This window comes from Aquila chrysaetos, chromosome 7 (genome assembly GCF_900496995.4).
Source record: "Aquila chrysaetos chrysaetos chromosome 7, bAquChr1.4, whole genome shotgun sequence".
NCBI lineage: Eukaryota > Metazoa > Chordata > Aves > Accipitriformes > Accipitridae > Aquila > Aquila chrysaetos.
In genome coordinates, this window is record NC_044010.1 from 45,081,401 (window position 1) to 45,098,747 (window position 17,347).

Genomic DNA, 17,347 nt, shown 5'->3' on the forward strand with positions numbered 1-17,347 from the left:
GTTCAGAAGAGCAAGCGGGGCCGCGTTTGACTTTGGGTCATTGCAACCGCAGCGTACCCCGATTCAGCCAACTTCAGTGGCGGAGCAGGAACACTCCCCCCCCCCCCCCCCCCCCAAATCCACTGTACTAAAGGACCACAGAAAGTGAAAATGGCATTTTGACACCAGTCTTTAAAAAGGACTTTGTCTGAGAGAAATCCTCTGCTGTTCGTCTGAAGCACTGACACGCGTATGGATTAGGGTGATTTGGTTGGTACGGTGTGCTCAGATTTTCCAAAAGCTTTTGATAAGCTCCTCAGTCGGAAGATCCTAAAGAAGCAAAACTGTAGCAGGATGAAAAGGAAGATCCCCTCTGGAACTGATGTGAGGGGTAAGAATAGACGGTCAGGTATTTCAGTGGGAGATAACAAGGGGAATCCCACAGGGATCTGCACTAAGATCTGTGATGTCTGGCATATCCATAAGTGGTCTGGAAAACATGCTAAATAGTGATGTGCTGGATTTTTTTTCAAATGGGTTATGCAGGATAGGAAAAGTAAAAATCTACTTTTAAAAATGTGGAAGAATCTCACGATACCGAGTGGTGTTGAAGTAAAATTGCAGCCCGCATTTGGTGCCAATAAGCACAAAATAATGCACATGGGAAAAAATAAGCCCGACTGTACAATGCTGAAGATGGGTTTTAAACTACCTCTTACCACTCAGGGAAGAGAGCTCAGAGCGGCTGTCAGTAATTTTAAGAAATGTTGGCTGAGGTCAGAGCAGTGCTCAAAAAAGCAAATAGATTGTCAGAAATTGCTAGGGAAGACACAGAAAACAAAATAATCATTTTGCTGTGCATTCACCTCTTGATTAGCGCGTGCCGTTCTGGTCTCCCCATCTGAGAAAAGGTATAGCAGATCCTGAAAGGGACAGAGAAACCTGACAAGTGTTTTCAGAAATAGAGAACGGATTCTGAATTGAGATTGATTAAATAGACTCTTAGACGGGAAAAGAGAAGGTAGAAAGACATGTGATAGCGGTGTTTAAAATCATGAGTGGCATGGAGAAAATAAGTAGCAAATGATTATTTGCGTTTCTCCTGGAACAAGAACAAGGGACATCAGTTGGAATTACCAGGTAGTGGCTTAAGCAAACAACAGCAAACAACTTGGTCCTTGCGGTGTTTGATTAAACTGGAACCAGTCTCACAGTATCTGCCGGGTGTCAAGAGGTTAGATGGGCTCAAAACCGATCAAACGAATTAATGGGAAAAAAAACCATCAGGGGCTATTAGGCAGCAAGATGACATTCCTGCCTGAGGAATTGCCTGTGTGGCAGGCTGCTGGATGCGGGGAGGAGAGAGCAGAGAAAATGCCTGCGTGGTTACTGCTTTTTAAAATTGTTTCCCTTGGTATCTGCTCCTGTCTGTCAGCGGCGGGATACTGGACTAAATGGACCTTTGATCTCATCCGATACAATTCTTCTGTGTGATGTTTTTATGAGGAATCAGTCTGGGAGAAAGGCACTTAAAATACCCCAGACATCCACAGGGTCCTGAGGCTTGATCTCAACTTAAAGAATTTAGACCTAGCCTGGATGTCCATTCGGAGTCTCGGAAGAGAAAGTATCCAGAAGGTCGCACTGATCCAGCCACCTGAGGAGCAGAGAGCCCTGAGGACTACTGTAATGAACCAAAATGACACCCATGCTTTTGGGTATCGAACTCCATTCCTTGTGGGATGAGGAAGTAAAACGAAAACCGGTGCTGCACCTTGCACGTTATCCCGTGGTGCATCTTGGTGGGATGAAGAGAGTCACTTGGGAAAGGTAAAGTGTGTTGAGTAATGCATGATACATGGCTTTCCTCATCCTGTAATTGGATGTTCTGTAGTTCTCTGAAGAGTTACTGCTCCACCTTTTGCATTGTACAGTTTATTGTTCTGCTTTCTGAGCTTGTGTGTAACACAGATGTGCAGGAGCAAGCCAGTATGTTGTCATGGGTTAGAGAATGCCACTGTAAAACAGTGACAAAATTACTCGAGAGCTAAAAGTGCAACCATGAGAACTGTATTTTGGTATGAGGATGATGTCGAGCTGGAGTTGAATTGAATGTCTGTTTCTTCGGGGAGGGTAAATTTAATCAGGTGCTCAAAATCAAATTATGGTGGAAATCAGTTTGGAAAAACACAAGAATTACAATCCAGCTAATGACCTGAGGTAATACTGGCAAGAAATTTGCTTTCACATTGTAACATGAAAAATCGTTTCTCTGAGAGGGAGCTGCTTGTAGCTCGCGATTACCCAGGGTAGTTCAGAGCCCCGCGTTTCCTTGAGAGAACAATTACAATGTGCTGCCCTTGCACCGTTTACTTCCCCTCCTTTATAGTGATACCAACAGTTACTACACTGTGATCAAGCCTCTCAGTGTTTCTATCATAGTGTTATTTTCTAACTTGGCCGTTAAGCTGGAAATGTTTTCCCAGCCCAGCCTGAAACAGCCTCTGTGGCTGGTGGCCCGTGAGCGATCCAGAAGTGTCATATCTTCTGCAGAAACGCAGGCTCTCCTATGGCACGAGTCCTTGTAGGAAACGTCTCTACATCTGGAAACAGAAAATGGATCCTGCATTTAGCTGCAACCTTGCTGCAGAGAGGGATTTGGATTTTAATGTACACATTATTCTGATTAACGTAGGTGAGTAGAGGGGCTTTATTCAGTGTGGTTGGAAGGGGCAAGGCCTTCCCCTGCCCATCTCCCTCCTGTGAAGAGGGAAGACTTTGAAGCAGCTGTGGCTCAAAGGTTCTGCTGCTGTTCTCATCCCTGAAGGTGTTCCCTTCTGGCATAAATTTGTCTCTCTTATTGACGGAGAATTTGGAGATGGTGGCCAGAAGCTGCAGCCATGATTCAATAGGAAGGGGGAAACTGCTGCTCTGATATCACCTGGAATTGCATTTAACTTAAACCAGCACGATCTTCTGTGACCTTTACCCATCAGGAGTTATTAGCTAATTGAATTCAGAAGGTAACTCCCTAACTGTTTTCAGACTAAATTAACTTGCTTCAAGGGACCAACTTATGTTTGTATTTCCACAGAGATAATGAGTTTAGGCTTCAACTGAAACCTTGCCAGATAATGAGGAAAAAATAAATCAATGACCTCACTCTTATCTGGTCTTAACAGGCAGGCTTTCCTTTGCTAAAAGTGACCCTGAAATGGTCTGGATTGATTCACACAAATACCGAGCCCTGCGTCCTGCTAAGCAGAGCTGTCCTGGGGAATGCTTTGCTTCACGAGGAGATCTAATCCGAACATCAGCAAAGGTGCAAGTATTTGAAATGCAGCTTTTCTTAGAGTCAAAACGAATGCTTCTGATGAATTCAAATGAGCAGTGAGATAAAGAGTTAAGGAGGAAATTAGCTTCAATACTAATTGGAGGAGGAAAAACCATTCTCACACTTGTGCCTGGGACTGAACAATCTTCACAGGCATATACTTCTCTGATTATCCACATATGTTTCTCTGATTATTTAATTATCTGGCATTGTTAAATAAGAAATGCTTTTCAGATGTTAAAGAGAAATCGTTGCCTGGTGAGAACTGGAGTAGCTGTATTGGTGGAGATCTTTCCTTTGGTGCCTTGATTAATGGAAGAAGTAGATAGCTCAGCAATGTACCCCTCCAACAGTGTACCTCCTTACTCTCTGTATGGATCTCTCAAATGAAGGCTTAAATATTCAGGTAATAAATGTGATTATTAATAGTTTAACAGAATATATGGGGCAATGTGTTCAAGTACGCAGAGGTAAGAGGCAGGGTTTTTTAACTACTGGTAAAAAATCTGGAAAACTTACTCTTAAAGCCCAGATAAGATGATTGAAATTTTGTAATAGCAATAGCAGTGGTACTAGTAGCCACCATTTTGGTCTAATAAGAGATGTGATGTTTTAGGGGGAGTTGGTATCTTTTGTTAAATCTGTTGATATAGGTTTTATAGTAGCACCGCTTCTTTTAATGTTGAACTTTATAGGGAAAAGTGGCCCTAGGCAAAGCTCATGCCTTTCTGCTAAAAGACAGGTAAATACTGATATTCTACCCAGAGAGAGATTTTTCAGTGCTTTCAGGTGATTGACTGGTAAAATTGGAACTGCTTCAAGAAGGGGGCATCCATATCCAAGGGTAGGTGGTTTGCAGACACTACAAAATTGGGAGCAGCGGTTGATACACCAGATGGTTGCGCTGCCGTTCAGCGGGACCTCAACAGGTTGGAGAAATGAGCTGACAGGAACCTCATGAAATTCAGCAAAGGGAAAGGCCAAGTCCTGCCCCTGGGGAGGAATAACCTCAGACACCAGGACATGCTGGCTGGAAAGCAGGCTTGCAGTAAAGGACCTAGGGGTCCCAGTGGACACCAAGTTGACCGTGAGCCAGCAACGTGCCCTTGTGGCAAAGAAGGTGGATGGTGCCCTGGGTGTCATTAGGGAAAGTATTGCCAGCAGGTCGAGGGAGGTGATCCTTCCCCTCTACTCAGCACTGGTGAGACACAGCTAGAGTGCTGGGTCCAGTTCTGGGCTCCCCAGTGCAAGAGAGACACAGACATACTGGAGAGTCCAGTGAAGGGCCTTGAACATGATTAAGGGGCTGGAGCATCTGACGTACGAGGAGAGGCTGAGAGGTGGGTGTGCTCAGCATAGAGAAGAGAAGGCTTGGGGTGGACCTCATCAATGTGTCTAAATACCCGATGGGGAACATAAAAAAGATGGAGCCAGACTCTTCTCACTGGTGCCCAGCGACAGGGTGAGAGGCACAAACCGAAATATGGGAAATTCTATTTAAACATAAGAATAATTTTTTTTTTTTAAATTTTTTTTTCTTTTACTGTAAGGATGATCCAACACTGGCACAGGTTTCCCAGAGAGGTTGTGGAGAATATCCTTGGAGATATTCAAAACCTGACTGGACACAGGCCTGAGCAACTGTCTCTTGCTGGCCCTACTCTGAGCACAGGGTTGGGCTGGATGATCTTCCTTCCAACCTCAACCAACCTATGACTTTGTGAACCCGGAATACATTTTTACTCAGTGGGTAGGACCTTCTCATGGGAACAGGAGCAGAGAACAGAGCCAAGGTGTCCTGTAGGGATAGTTGAAGACAACTCCAAAACCAGTTTCTTTCTATTGAATCAAACTGGGCTCCTTGAGATCCTTAGCTTTTTGCCCTTCTCCTGAAAAAACAAAGTCCCATGCAGCTTTCAGACAACTTTATTCCTGGGGACTGGCCGTGGTTCCAGATTTATCAACCTGCCACCCATGCAAACTGTGAAAGATTGGCCTTTGCCCATAAGTGACTTGCACTCAGAGCAATCTTCATTTCTGACAGATTTTTGTAAATACTAATGCCAGCTTTCCTTATCCTTTAAGATCATAGAATCATAGAATCGTTTAGGATAGAAAGGACCTTTTAGATCATCGAGTCTAACTGTAAGCCTAATGTTGCCAAGTCCGCCACTAAACCATGTCCCTAAGTGCCACATCTACGCGGCTTTTAAATACCCCCAGGGATGGTGACTCCACCACTTCCCTGGACAGCCTGTTCCAATGCCCAACAACCCTTTCGGTGAAGAAATTGTTCCTAATATCCAATCTAAACCTCCCCGGTGCAACTTGAGGCCATTTCCTCCAGTCCTATCACTAGTTACTTGATAGCAGAGACCAGCGCCCGCCTCACTACAACCTCCTTTCAGGTAGTTGTAGAGAGCGATGAGGTCTCCCCTCAGCCTCCTTTTCTCCGGACTGAACAACCCCAGTTCCCTCAGACACTCCTCATCAGACTTGTGCTCTAGATGTCACACGGGAGGCAGCAAAACCTTTCCAGCCCCTCTTCATCAGTGCTCATCAGGAAAATTCCTTCTTGGCCAACATGAGATCCAGTGACTGTCTCTCGGTGGTGCATCACCCGACTGTCACTGTCCACTTGGCGCGGGGGGAAGAAGCTCAGGCTAATCCGTCCTGTCTTGGACCTAAAGCAGGATGGTGGCTTCCCACTGGAGTGCGTGTGCGATCATCCTTTGCCCTGGAGCGTACTCAGCTTCTGTCGTGTTCCTTATTCCTGTGGGCTGATTTATCCTCAAGTGGCCCTGGTAGCACCGGCTGCAAACGGCAGAAGCAGTGAGGCATGCGAAAGGACAAATGCTGGGGTTTGTAAATCCAAGTTTGAGGTGGTCCCCGTCTGCTCAGCACTGTGTGGGCATGCTCAAGGACTGAACTTTAGGCACCGGAGGAGCTTTAAGGCTGAAAATACAGTCGCCTATAGACAGGCGTGTAGCACTAGACAGTGAGTGTGTGAGCGAGACCCTCACTCTTTAGTTTTTGAGGCTCTTGGTATTGGACTGAAGTGCCTACAGGGGCCAGTAGATAGCTAATTTCCATCTAATCCCATCACAGATAGTTTGGCATTGGGTTTTTTCCCCCCACGGGAAACACCTGCCTGTTCTGTTCTGCAAGTGCAGAGGTGCCCGAGCCGGTGAATGTCACATTTGCCACAGACAGGGAACTGTTACGGTAGTGTGAGCATCGTGTTTCACCTCACCTGGCCGAGGTACAGGGCTGTGCTGTTGTGGCCGCGTTGTTTTTTGGGAGCAGAAGGTGTTGCGCTGGCTTGGATGTGCTGACTCAGCAGTTTTGGCACTGTGCTCTGGAGCACCGGCAGTGTGGCCAAAAGGATAAACGAACCTATTAGGGATGTGGTTTGATCTAAGCTTAAAATTAATTCATTCCAACAATATCACGGGATAAAGTAAAATGGACAGAACACTCCCATAAAATAAATCAGATAGATACGGAAATTAAATATCATGACTCTGAGACAGAAGCTGAAAATGTTCTATGTAATGCAATTTACTTTTCAAGTATTTGCAGTGGAAATTTTTCTTTTGAAAGGGAGGCTTTTTGAAAATCTTTTGATTAAAGAAATTAAATTAAAATATCACCTGCCCTACTTAAAATCCTTTTATATTTTGCTTCTCTAGAAATTAAGATTATAAGAAATGTAAGATAAAAAAAGTAGATGTTTGAAAAGCTGCTTTCGGTCATTGTCTTCAGGCAGTTGCCATAGTTCCTAAGTCACAACTTGGAGACCTTTATGTAGTCAGAGTGCTGCAGGAGTGTGAGAATTGAGGCTTGAACTTTAGGGTAATTGTGGAAGATTTTCAGCCAAGGAAAGTGAAGGCCTGAGTCCCTGCATCTGGTGGAGATCGTCAGAGACCACACAGAATGCAACATGTTAACATACAAAAAAAAATCAAAACCATATTCACTGTGAAGAAGTTCATAAGAAATTGGCTGCTATTTGATTCTAAATTTGATTAAATAGATAATTTTATCAGAGTCAAAGCTGATCTATTCAGCTGGATAACATCTCCACACAGAAGCAGAATATTTATCTAGTATGTCAACCACAACCACAACTCCTATTATAAAGCTTTCATCTTAGTTTTATGGTAACCAAAAGCTTCCTTTCCTTTCCTGTAGGCTGTTGCCCTGCCTGTATAATATAGTCTACTCAACAACAAGGGCTCCATCCATTTTATCAATGGTCATCAACTATCAGCAGCTACAAATGGCAATTCCCCACTCTCAGGACAGTTAAAAATACACGAGTAATTTAATGTGTTATTTGAGGCGTGTTTCCTTCCTGCATGAGGCTTATGTGGACTCACAGATGCGCACACTTAGACCCCAAGGACAAACACATCTGGTCCCCTTCTCATTTCAGGTCCTGAAACTAAAAAAAGATCGAATTATCCCAAATGGTAAGACCAAATGTCGAGACATATGAAAAAGGAAAGTTTGGATTCCTGTGGTTTTGAGCTTTCTGCCTGGGTCCTCTGCAGACTACTAAGGTGAGAGTGCTCAGTGAAGTTTTTCCCACACTTGAGATATTCCTAACGGCTTGTTTTCTCTCTCTTGTGTGCAATCTGGTTTCTAAAGAGGTGGGAGTCTGTTCGACAGCCTTTCCCTCACAGGCAGCATTAATGAGGTCTTTCTCTTCCACCCACACCCTATTTTCTGGAAACTTGTAGGAACTTAATGACTTTAAGACTTCTTCTGGCTTGTCTTATTAGAACAAAATCGGCCGACGGGCTCACGAAAGTTTAGGGAAGAGACACCGAAACAAAAGACAAACAGGCACGGATGCAGACACCAAGAGCCTTGTTTCCTTAAGAAATGTGAACGTTTTAGCTTTCACTCTTAAAATGAGAACCAAAGCTGACTAAAGGAACGTCTGGAAAGAAACAGTGCTTTTCTGCTCACGCGGTTCTTGAGACCTGGGCACCTTCAGGACAGGTCGGTGGCTGAAGGAGTCTGGCTCTTGGTGTCAAGGTCTCCTCTCCCATGCTTGATCAGTCCGGGCAAGACTGAACATCACCCTGTCCCTGCTGACCCACGGCGGGGCTTCACGGATTTCCTCTCCCATTTGCAATCTTTGCTAACTCTCCCTTGCTCTCCATTTCCTTGGGGGTCTTGGTTTTAATGTCTGCCAGGGAATCCGCTCTGAGCTGAAGGAGGACATCATTAACACGTGTCAATGTGGAAAAATGTTCTACTAATTCAGTCCTTCAACAAATTATTCAGGGTTTTGCTTTCCTCAGCAGCTTGCTTGCAATGATCCTTCTTTCTCCCCCTTCCCACTCCCAAGTATGAAAAGCCTGAACAGATGAAACCCCTTGTGAAAGAGCTGGTGTCCAAATAGTTAGGTGAAAAAGACTTCCATAATTGCTGCTGGTGTCAAGCTTCTTCCCTTGGAGGCTTTAAGCTCCTCTTCCTCTTCCAGCTCCTGAGTTTCCAAGTGCAGATATCCCGTGCTGGCAATAACTCACTGCTTACAATCACACACCAGTGCTATAATCACTGATCACTTCTCTGGACAGGTTCTGGATACTCTTTCAGCCACAGCCGTGTCTTATCGCTGGTGCCTGATGAGTCTTTCGCAGGTACCTTCAACACTGTCCCCTAAAATACTTGCCGGCAAACCTTGGCTCCCTGTTGTCCTTGCCCGGCTGCTGGGGCTGGCAGGAGGAAAAAGTCCAGTATGGCTCCCAGCAAACCACTGGCCAAAGCGGCAGCCCCAAAGTCGGAGCAGTCTTGTGTCCCAACAGGGGTTCTCCTTTTATATAACCCCATGCTTAAAATAACAGTCACTTGAAATTTTATCAGGGGGTATAGAAGGATGTACGTTCTGGAAACAGCTGTGCTCTGCAGGTTGTGACTGCGGTGTGGGAAGTGTCAGAGCTTGGGCTCCGAGGTTTCATTTTGCTTAAAAATAATTGAAATGAAAGGAAGTAATAGTGCTTAAAATATTTTCTTTAGACTTTTTCCTTTTTTATGGGGGAAATTAAAAAGTATATTTTAAATTCTAAAACAGAAAGGATGTTTCTTTTCAGAATTACCTGAAGATGTGATTTTGGACCCATTTGGTCCCAAAGTCAAGATTACTTGTCTGGTAGTTCCTATCAGCTCCTTGTGCTATGTAAAGCAGGGACTGTTAGCTTGAAGGCAGCACGTAGTTACAGATGCTGTAATATTTAACTTTGAGTGATACTGTTGAAAGAAAAGCAGAGATAGTCTTACAGGTTGTTAGACTTTAGGTGGTTTAGTGTACCATCAAAATGACATCACAGCAGCTACCTACAACTTACTGAAGATGGAAAACACCAATTTAATGTGGAGTCGGTACTCATAATTATGTTCAAATTCTTCTTTAATAATGTTGTCCATATTTGCAATAATGTAAATGTGAAAATGAATTTGGCTGAAAGAGCGCCAGTGTGAAGCAGCATATAATTTTGTTTTTGTTTGTGCTGTACTCCGCATAATTACTGTAATTATGCATATTAGGCTGTTCTGTGTAATGGCACCAGAAGGTAGATAATTTTGTCAATAACTGGCTGTAGCAGCTTATATACATTTTGCACCATTCGCAGAAGTGCTTTGAAGATCATTTACTACCGCTGATTTGCCCATAATAGGTCAGAAATTATTGCTGCTGTTTCCAGAATGTGTATCTGGAGATGTCTTCCAGAAAAAAATCAGGTGCTACTAAAAAAATCAGAACTTTGTGTCTGAGAAAACAGAGCCAAAAAAAAGGGCACACATTTTTGAAGCGGGTAAAATCTTTAATTAGCTGGTAGGGTTACTATCAGTGTGATACGACAAGGAGCTGCAGCAGCTTTGAAATCCTTAGAGGTGTGTTTCAGTTCAGATTATACTTTGCACGAGAAATTGCAAATATGCTCAATGCCATTTACTTCTTTTTCAACAGAACAAGTTTAGATCAAGATACTTTAATGAACTGACATGAAAACTTAATTTTTAAATGAGACTAAGCAGAAGCACATTGATAATAGAGGAAACAAATCGGGGAAGGGAATGCAGGTGGGAAAACCGGGGTCAGGCAGGGTGAGGTGCTACCTGGGTAAACTCAGAGGTTTGAAAGAAAGGTGGTATTTAGGAGACGGTTCCTTCAAACGTTCAGGAAAAATACTTAAAAGTTGCCTTTTCCGATGTGCAAGATGCCGGCCGTAGCCGTTTTCACAGCTGCGTTGCTCCCTCTTGGCCCGATGGAAGTTGCACAAGGCTTTTTTTTTTCTGCCGGCAGAAACACGGGCGGGTGGGTAGTGACTCATTTGTTAGGAAAGTTTGGAAACTAGTCACCGAAAGCAGAAGCGGAGGTGTCTGGGGAGGTGAGCGGGGCACAGGGTACAAAGCTGTCGTGAGTCGCTTCTGCGTGTTATGCTCCGCATATTCGTCAAATTAGGGCTCAGTTCTGTGGGAAGGGACGCCTGAGTGACACTGCTGGTTAGATGCATTAAAAACGTCCTCAGCCCTGGCGAAGCAGGAATGCTGCTGCTAGATAAGAGCAGTTTCTCTGAGAGGATCCGCTCCTGCTTTATGTCTCCTCGGGTTGAATGGGTTCGCTCTGAAGTGCAAGCCGCGTGAAAAATTTCAATGTAATTTTTAGCTCTGCTTCAACAGGCGTGGTTTGGCAGGGCTGATTTAAGATAGGTGGTCTGTGTGGGATACACTCTTATTTATCAGGTATTGATCTGGCAATAATAACCAGTCCTTTCCTGAGATGTAACGCTTGTGACTCCCTTCTTGTTTGGTAAAACTGACCTGCCGCTTGCAATTCACTCAAAATGCAGCAGCACACCTTATCGGGGGGTTGAGCTGGCACATTCCTCCTGCTCTGTTTTCTTTTTTTGCCCCAATCAGAGTAGTTATAAATATATATAGCTCCAAAAGGGACTAGCATTGGTTGTACACAAGATCCTGTCCTTGATCTCTGTTTGATGGGACTCTGCACTCACATGCCATGTGGGATTCTGGGTTTTGCCATCATGCTAGAAGTCAGAAAGTAATTACGATTTTGCTATGGCGGCTCTGGCAAAAGGTCATTTATTCCCCTCTGAAATTTGGCTAAATTAATTTCTACTCTTAAAAGCAGCCACAGATAAACATATTTTTCCCTGAGTGATTTGAAATGATGATTGTTGCTTTATTGACTGATGTGTTTTTCAGTCAGCCCACTCTTACTGTGTTGACTTTGTAGAATATTTAAGTTAATAAGATATGTTTTGTCTTTGTTGGTCACCTCAAACATTTTTGTGCTCTTCAGATAAAATTGTTATTGCTTTGGCTAGTATGTAAAAAAAAAGATTACAGAAATTGCATAGCATTGTTTATCAGCCCAGGGAATTATTATAGTCCCAGGGAAGAATGCTGTAATAATTTAAAACTCAAGTCAAACTCTCTCCTTAATAAGCAGGGTGAGAAAGTCCAGTCAAATGACAGAACATTGGTAAGAAAAGATAAAATTAATCTGAAAATTCAGAATTAAATCAGATGGCGAGATTTAACTGTGGACTAGTCAGCTAAGGAAAGTAGCTGGGCTGTCATTGTGAGAATGCTGAAGAACAGAATTTGAGCTCTACAAGTTAATAAGTTGTCTATCAATTTCTAGTCTAATTAGAATTTGTAATAATAAGTTGTTTTGCTTTTTTATTTTTTTTGCTTTTAAATCACACTGACATCTAACAGAATGATAATTCAAATCCACATTTCAAAGTTACTCTCCAACAAGCAATGAAGGTGTTCCCTGAGTAGGTTGGTTCCTTCCCGATGCATTACCTGCGGTTGCTTCACAGGGATTTAAGCATGTGTTTGCGACGAGCTGGTGTCCAGTCCCGTTTCTTCTTTGCAGTTAGCAAATGTGGGATTTCGATTTAGCATTTGGGGGGGCAGAAATCTCTTGGGCACTCCTTCTCCGGGATGAGTGGGACCTGCAGTTGGGTACTGGGATGGAAGCTGTAGTTCTCTGTGGCCTTCTGGAGTCACTGGTACAGCTGGGACCAGTTTTGTTCAGATGAGCCTGAGGTCTGAACAAATTCCTCAGCTGCTGCCCACCTTATTTCCCCAGGAAGTTTGCTAATGGAAAAGTCTCTGCGCTGCTTTTTTCTGATGGCACAGTTTGTAAACTTTGCTAGCGGCTGCTCTGCTATTAAGGCTCTTGTTCCGAGAACATCTTGGCCCCAGTTTTTAATCTGTTCTTTCATTCCTGAGATAATTTTTATCATTCCTGTAGAAGTGTATAGCAAAGAGGAGGCCACACAGATGGAAGCATAGCCTCACTCTGTGCTGCACTTCCCTGGGTGATATAAGTAGCTCTCAGAGTGTTTCCCATGAGGTCGAGCAATCCAAGTGTACTTGAAGAGTTTAGACATACAGTTTCACTCTGTTTTTCGGGACATCTCAAATGAAAGTCCGTCTTGTTTTGATGCATGCGACTTAGTGGTACTGCTTGCCTAAACTAAATTCTGCAGCATAAGATCAATCAGATATTCAAACTTGTACAGTGGAAAGTCTAAATGTCATTCATTTACTTGCAGGGACATGACAATCTTTATTGACTTCTTAAAAATAGGGAGTTATTTGCACTCCTTGGAATATCAAAAAAAGAAGGAAAAAAGGGATCTAGGGAAACTGATGTCACCTCATTCTTGTTCTGAATTCTGGATATCAGATTATAGCCGGTACTCCTACCTAACATAAGCAAAGCCATACTGTGTCAGACCAGAGACCACCTAAACAGGTATCCCGTCTTTCATCCAGGAGCAGATACTCAGCGAGTGAGGAAGATCAGAGAAAGTACACCGTGATACTTCCCTGAACACTTTCCCCAAAACCTAGGGATTTGTGGCTTAGGGTCTGCCTCACCGCAAGCCTGTCGAAGTCTGCGGGCAGGTTTCGTACCCTCAAGCCAAAAGTCCCTCCAGACCTGCTGCAGAAAGAGCCCTAAGGTGCGAGGAGCTCTTGAGCCTCCTGCATGTCGCAGGCCATCCCGGAGACCTCTCCTGCCCACGGGAGGAAAGTCACCTCCAACTACGTGTGAAAGGCTGATCTTGGCCCGGTTGGAGGAGAAATTGGAGCTGCGAGGCAGAGAAAGCCAGACATTAAACATTATAAGCCACATCGCAGATGAGCGATTGGTCTGGTCGCCATCTGCACAGTGAAGTGCACGGTCTGCACGAACCCAACTCAGTGTCACCGCAGGTGGAAATCCTGACAGCATCGCTTCCAGCGTGCAGTGGGCCTTCTCTCCTCGTTTCATGCACAGTTGTTTATTACTGGAACTATAAAAATTGTTGTAGAATCACCTGTTTAAATAAATCAGTGCCAATTTTTAAACCTGAAGAGTTCCTTTGTGTTAATAATGTTAAATGATGATAGCAAAGTTGTCCTTTCTATAAGAAGTACAGGACAGGCTTACACAAGTTTTTAAAGAGAGTTGTGACTCTCAAACTAAATTAGGAGCTTTGGGGTACAAGCCCAATAGAGCTCAATAAGTAAAGACTTGATTATTGGCAATGCTTAAATTGATTTACTTCAAGTAAACAATAATATATGAAATAAGTTATATGCTGACTAGATCATGGACAACTAAGTTTCTTAGTTAAATTTGCCAGTGTGTTCCCAAAGAAGGACATTTTAGTTTTTGATAGAAAAGCATTTTAGTCTGGTTTTGAATGAGTCAGTTTATTTTTTGCTTACTGCAGCTTTGCTTGGAGTGGATGATAATCAGTTGAAAATTGGACAAAGTACCATGAATTCTTTTGTTGTCAGTCTTATGGATTATAGCTCTGACTTAATGAAGAAAATCAATGTCCCCACATTATCAATATGTGAGAAACATTGGCCTTAAAGCCCAATGTGCTCCCAAATAAGATTTACAGGGAGAAGTTTAGACAATTTTTCAGGAAAAACACTAGGTCTCCTCCATGTGTTCTTCTTGCTAATGTGATTTCTTTTTCTTGTATGTTGTGTATATGTATAGCAGTACCGTATTATGACTTGCTTAATTATTTTTTTCACCTTACTTCTTTTGTCTTCAGCTATTACATCAGCATGTCCTGGGTGACATCTAAGTGATTTCAAATGTACTATCAGTGACTGAATTCTGCTACTTGTTTGGGGTCAGTGGTGAAACCTAAAAGGTAAGAAGTTACTACTTTTTTTACTTTGCCTTTCATTAGTTGTTTTCATTTTGCAATGTTTATTAAATCTCAGGTTAATTTTGGACTGAGAGAGATCTCCAGATAGATGTAGAAGAATGCTGCCATGCATACATGGCTACATCAAGCACCCTCTGAACCACAGTTATACTTCATTAAAATATTTAATGTTTTCAGAAAATATTTTCAGATTCTTTAGTGCTGTGAGTCTTCACATGATTTGAAGGCTTTATCTATGTTTTCATGTAAAGAGAAAATCATCCCTTGGGAGATTTCTTTAATCATTTACCACCAGAATATGCAGCAGTATTCTAGCTGTGAGTCATTAATAATATCTTTATTTCATTATGTTTGTATATAAACACAATCACACACACACATATACAAACACACATGTATAAAAAATTGAAATTGTCATATGCAGTTATGCACAAGGGATAATTTTCTATGTCTATGCACACAGTTATAAACAGGATTTCCTCACTTTTATTTAATGAGTTTCTGAGTTACAGACTGGATGTTCTTTCAGGAAGGGCACTTGGGGAACAGTCTGATGTCCAAATGAGAAGGCATGTAACTCTACTGATACTGAGACACACAGGGCATTTTGAGTGAATAGGCCTTTGGAAGCATAAATCTTGTTCCACAATTTGTTAAGCTTTTGTCATTTTAAGAGGAATCATTGCTGTCCCTTCGTAGCTTCTGCCAGGTAAAAATGAAAATTATATTTAGGAACAATATACAAGAGTACATATAGTACAGGAATATTTGACTTTCTTGACCTCTTTTTTTTCTTTAGATGGTTATGTTCAAGGTTGAAAATGGCAACATGTACTGATGTAAATGTTTTACCAGTTCCCTAACAGATTATGTTGAGAAGAAAACAACAAATCCAACAAGGAGAAAAAGCAAGAAGGGAATAGATGCAAATTTTTATAGGCTCACAAGTGAATAGAGATACAGATAATTCATGTTGCACTCTGTCTTGCAAGAATTCGTATTAGAAAAGTTCAGGCAATATGGAAATCCAAGTGCTTTTGAACACTGTAAATGAGCTTCCTCCTCTGAGGCCCCGCTGAAAGGAAATTAAGCCTAATGTAAGAGTACCATATTATCATTAAAACAACTTCATAAAATAACATCACTTACATAGCAGAGGGCAAAAGTCGTGGGGAGGGGCCTGCAGATTTACCGAGGTCCATTCAATCGTGTACGGTGGAGATAACAGCAACTTGAGTTCCTGTTTTTAAAGCAGCACAGATGGTCAGATAAAGGAACAGAGAAAGAAATAAAAAGTCTAGACATTTTTAACAGATCTTAACAGCACTTACTTGATTTTTGACTCTTATTTAATTTTTAAATTAACAGGGCAAGGCCAGTGAGCCCAAATGCCAGTGCCATTCACACTGGTGATGATCCTGCTCTTTCTGACCGCTTCTCGAGGCACATGATCCTTTATGGGTTTTGGTTTTCTTTACTGTGCACTTGGAGTTCACTGTAGTTTGCTGGAGTGCTTCATGGCTTGTGGTGACTGGAAGGGAGCAGTGGTCTTCCATGGCACCTGTGATTGCTGGGGACTGGACTTGAAGTGATCCATAGCTGGATTATGTCTCTCCTTGAAGCTACCATCTCCATTTTCTTGTCCTGTGTCATCTAAGTTCCTCATTGGCTTTTCTGTCTACCAGATAGAAAAGGAACTTAAAGTTGAGGAACACCGCCAGGACCTGTTTTAAGGATAAGACCCAGACCCAGGAGGCAGCAAGACAGTGGTAGGCAAGGCTTATCTATCATCTTAACTGTTGTGTGTGTCAACTGCAGCTTTGGCTCTGCTAAGAAGTTGGATACTCTTCTGGTCCTGTCCTGTTGTGGCTCTGGATGGAAGAAGAGCGGTTGTCCCTGAAAACCTGCTCCTTCAGTCCCACACTGCAGCCTCTAGCGAGACTCAAATGCCGTGGAGGGTGGTTGTGCATCTCTTCCTTGTGTGTTTTATGTGACCTGTTGTCAGGTGAAGAGAAGTCTGGAGTCTTGGCCTGATCGGAGGCATGAGTTACAAATGTCCCACACGGAGTCAAACCTCCCACTCCAAGGTGTGCAGGAGATGCACGGAAATCAAAGCAAAATTTTAGCTCTCAGGCTGTGTCTTCTTCAGGCTTGAAAAGTAGGGCAACATTTTTTACTTTGATAACTTTTTTCTGTGAAGAAGATGGGATGAAACGTACTGAAATTATGGATGAGCTGGGGCTAGGGAGAGTCCTTGCTGTAGCATGAGGCGGTGCCAGTACAATCATTGCTGGTGCCAGCTCAGGCTCCGAGCTGACAAATGCTGACTTCTAAGAGGAACTCTGAAGACTGCAGAGAGAATTGAAGTTATACACAACCATAAATATTTAATTCCTATTATTGCATGCTGAGAATTGCAGCACTGTCTGCAAAACACTATAAAACACAGCAGCGTAAAACATATCAGCAATGCAAATATGCTGTAAATATTGTAGGGAAAACAGAAGCATAAAATTAACTCTTAAGCTTATTTATAACTATAGACCTCAGGATTCTCTTGTGCATTGTGGTGATATTTCGTAATTATACCAGCAGTTCAAAATGACCAATTTTCTCCTGGCATAAAATATGTTGCGATTTAATTAAAGCAGAAAGCTAATTTAAGTGGAATTGAGAAAGACTAAATCAATTATGAAGAATGCTATTATTAGATTTGAAAGTCTAGCAAAATTAGTCAAGTTATATAGCACCACATTTTCTCCTTTTTAATGTAAGAAGAAAGATTAGGCCATCATTGTTT

The 17,347-nt window shown here is 42.6% G+C and overlaps 2 long non-coding RNA genes across 4 annotated transcripts in view; both read left to right on the top strand.

The window, feature by feature from the left end:
- Window positions 1-3,464: 3,464 nt before the first annotated feature.
- On the top strand, window positions 3,465-13,507 carry LOC115344126. The gene is made up of 3 exons (XR_003924442.1): window positions 3,465-3,665; window positions 10,299-10,411; window positions 12,925-13,507. It is a non-coding gene; the product is annotated as an uncharacterized LOC115344126 (long non-coding RNA).
- A 921-nt stretch (window positions 13,508-14,428) lies between these two features.
- Window positions 14,429-17,347, top strand: part of LOC115344124 — a 32,156-nt gene continuing 29,237 nt past the window's right edge. For 2 of the 3 annotated variants that reach the window (XR_003924440.1, XR_003924439.1), the window contains exon 1: window positions 14,429-14,529. This is a non-coding gene — a long non-coding RNA (uncharacterized LOC115344124). Of the gene's footprint in view, window positions 14,530-16,365; window positions 16,635-17,347 lie in introns of all 3 variants that reach the window. The other variant, XR_003924441.1, reaches the window with a different exon arrangement.